The 3,824-nt window shown below is 33.2% G+C and overlaps 1 pseudogene; it reads right to left on the bottom strand.

Moving 5' to 3' along the window:
- Positions 1–1,163: 1,163 nt before the first annotated feature.
- On the bottom strand, positions 1,164–3,051 carry LOC111410629 (annotated as a pseudogene).
- Between the last annotated feature and the right edge of the window lie 773 nt (positions 3,052–3,824).

Raw genomic sequence — 3,824 nt, 5'->3', positions numbered from 1 at the left:
ATATAAATTAGTCGATGAGTAATGTACTGACGATAATCTTCAATCTATATTGCATAAAGGCTATGATAACATTGTTTAATAAAGTTGAGGTATATTTTGACTCAATAGGCAACATGACATTATTCCATTGCCACATAAACAGATGATGATCTTTCGTAACGGCAAGTTGCATAATTTACTTTCAACACAATTTCTTTGAGTCTTCGTTTGGTATGGATTATAATTTTGATTTTAATCTAAATTAAAGTTAACAATTAATTTCAACCAAATATTTCATGGATCTCATTACTTTTTAATCCCGCATTTCATTAAATTTTATAAAAATTTACTAAAAATTCGATTTTAATCCCTTTCAAATAGTGACGCATTGAAAATAAGCCCCCTATTTGAACCCCAATTTTTTAATATTCATTTTTTTCAAACTCTTTTCTAGCAATACTTTTTTCAATAAGATAATTTTGTAATTAACCTGGAAATTATTCTTTACTTTTTAATTACACATATTTCAGAAATATCACTTTTACGAAGTACATACTAAAAAGTGGGAGTGGACTAAATCTTAGCCCCCATTTTCTGAAAATAAAAATGGGTGGAATAGTATTTTTTTTTAAAAAAAAATGAGTGAAGTAAATTTTTTTAATTTACGTGTAATATTATTTTATAGAAGATTTTCTGATTGAAAATAGAAAAAAGAAAAATGGAATGTAATTGATTGAAATTTAATGAGGGCAAAACTGGAGTTTAATTGTAACTTAAGGAGTATTGTCATTTAAGTAAGGAAATTGCTCCTACAGGGGTTTTACCGACCCCTGGTCGGTCCCATATGAGGAAAAAAAAAAAAGAAAAAACCGTCAGGGCCAATCATGTGAAAGATCTGACACGGGTCTGTCTGTAAGTGTAACAGCACTTCTTAGGTAATATGTTTGGTCCGTCTGATTCGTAATTTTACAAAAATCTTTTTAAGTCAAACCCAATGGCCGACAACCACTGTTTTTCCCTTCACATGCAAACCAAACCCCTCCTTTTCAAAGCCTCGAAGGATTTTGAATTTCAAACAACTAAAAATAATCTAGACAAGCCCTGATTGATTTTGTTAAAAATTATATATATATGATTTCGACGAAACTCGATGAAATGTGTAATCGAAAATTTGATAATAACTGTAAATCAAATTGGGACTAAACATAAATGCTTGTAATAATACAGACTTATCCTTATAGATAGATACATTCTTCATTACATTCGCTTCTCTCCCTCTCCGTAAACTGCCAAGTTTTTCTGCCAATACCAACTCTCTCTGTTTTTTCTTACGCAGAATGGCAGAGATAATAAATGAAAGCCAATTTAATACAAAGTGAATATAGATATTATTATTAAGCTTCTTCAGATAGTAGTTAACGAGGGCTCCAAACAGCATCAACAAAAACTCTGCTCAGTGATAGCAGTTTCTTTTGCTGCTCTTCAACACCCTTCTTTTCTTCAACAGTGGCTGATGACTCGACGAAGAAGAAGAAGAAGAAGAAGAAGAAGAAGAAGAAGAAATGCACGATGTCACTCCCCACGAATCGTTTGAGCTATCGGAACTGAAGAATAATCCATCCATTACACCATTTGGACTGCTTGGAACTTCACAAAATCTACTTGAACCAGTCTTTGATGTCTCTGAAATAAGCTCACAGCAATCATTCACTTGCTCCTGCGGAAATAAAATAGTTTAAAAAATTGAAAACAGAGCATAGAACGAAAAAATAACAAAAAGGGTATCATTAAAAGACGAAAAATACGGACCATGTTTATTTTGAAAATCCCAAGAAGCTGGTTTTCACAGTCAGTGGCAGTGCAAGGTTCAATTTGATGGATAACTCGAAGCATGGTTGCAGTAGCAACAACAGAAGGCAAATAACGTGCGAATCTTGAATCTGAACAGTCAACAAATCAAACGTAAATTATTTTGTAATAAAAAAATGATGTAATAATTAATTATATATCTGGAACTTGTATGCTTACCAGGCATAATAGAGAGGAGGAGATTTTCATATTTCCTTAGAAACTCAAAGTGAATATAGGATTTTATGCCAAGCCTTCTTATTATATGATTAAGAAATGAAAGAGGGGTCACTGGATTCATCCTCCATTTGAGTGCAGAAAGCACCAAAAGTTCCATTCTTTGAATAGTTTTCGGCTCGAACATATAATTTGTACTCTCCACCTGTTGATCAAGATTAACAAATTCAAATCCAAAAAAAAAAGAAAAAGAAAAAAAAGCAAGAGAAGATCTTTGAGTTTGTGTTTTATATACAGTACTAGACCGGAATGGAGAGTCGAAAACATACTTGAAGGTCTAAGAGGAGAGGAACATGGGTTTCTTCGACCTTTGCAGCCAAAGAAAGACAAGTAACAGCTGCAAGTTGAATCACCCATGGCTTATCTTTCTGAAAATGAAGGCTGTAAAGAAATCTGTCAAGATAATTAACTGCAAGAATAGCAGTTAATGCTGAAAATCCGTAATGAGCATTCACTTTTAAGATCCATTCCACAGCCTGTTTTCGAGCAAGACACGCAGAAAATTCGATTTCAACAAAATTGGTTGATTCAGAAAAGGTTTCCTTTTCTTTGCAGAACAGAGATTGAAGTTCGTCATCATCCGGGAACAGATCTTGTTCCGTTAACAGCACCGAGAAAACAGAAATTTTTTTGCCATTAAAATGATTATTGAAAACAATTTCACTCTCTTTTTCTTCTGCTTCTTCAACTTCACCCCATTTTTCTTCTTCTTCTTCTTCACAGTAAAGTGCATCAAACAAAGAAGAACCAGAATCTGGATATTGCTCTATTGCCATCTTCTCTCTTCATTCTTCAAAACAGAAAAAAAATAAGAAACCCAAACCCCATTTTCATTTTTCAACCTCTCTCTCAATATGGCTATTTTTCTGCGTCTCTCGCCGAATCTGAATAGGAATGAAGAACTCAGTTCTCAAAAACAGAGAGATAAATGAAGAGATTTCATCAGAGTGTGTTTCACGCTTGTCCTTTCTTTATGCCTTGATATTAACATGTATATATTGACAAATTTTTTTGGTTTTTTACTTTTAAAATGTGTTGGACTCTGTGGTTTTTCTTGGCGGGCAAAACCGTAACGGCACACGCACTGACACCAACTAGGGCCCCGAGAAAATTATCGTGCATAGTAGAAGCAACATTAACCCACACTGCACAAGTTATTACTCAAATACAAATTATTTATCTTTCGAGACATATTTCACCACAAAATTATTGTCTTTTACGGCCTTATTTTCAACAATTTTGAATTTTACTACATGTAAATACCATGTTTTGTGATGATTTAGTTAGCATATTGTACTGGACAAAATGTAAATGAAATTTTAATACGAAGAGCTGCGCTTCAATTTTCAGTATAAATGGAACTGAGGCAACTTGTGATGGCTTTGTCTTCCGCCATAGATGTTGCGCCAGATCTGGCTAACTATTATTTGGAAGTTTTCTGAATCTAGTGCTTGTAATTCCAAGAAAGCTATGGAAGACAAAATTAAAGTATTATTAGTGGACGTTCAAGTGCCAATCAGGTCTAAGCTTGTTAAACCAAATCGATAGATTCACCCCGTTTGGCCCCAATAATTTTCATTTCATTTCATTTTTCTCTCCCCTATTTTTAAGCACACAATCTTTCATAAAATAATATTACACGTAAATCGAAAACTTTTCCTTCTTTTTCAACCACTCATTTCAAAAAAAAAAAAAAAAAAAACTATATATATATATATATGTGTGTGTGTGTGTGTGTGTGTGTGTGTGTGTGTGTGTTT

Source organism: Olea europaea, chromosome 15 (assembly GCF_002742605.1).
Source record: "Olea europaea var. sylvestris chromosome 15, O_europaea_v1, whole genome shotgun sequence".
In the NCBI taxonomy this organism is placed as follows: Eukaryota; Viridiplantae; Streptophyta; class Magnoliopsida; order Lamiales; family Oleaceae; genus Olea; species Olea europaea.
Note: the sequence above shows the minus strand (reverse complement) of the source record. Positions and strands in the feature narration are given on the sequence as shown.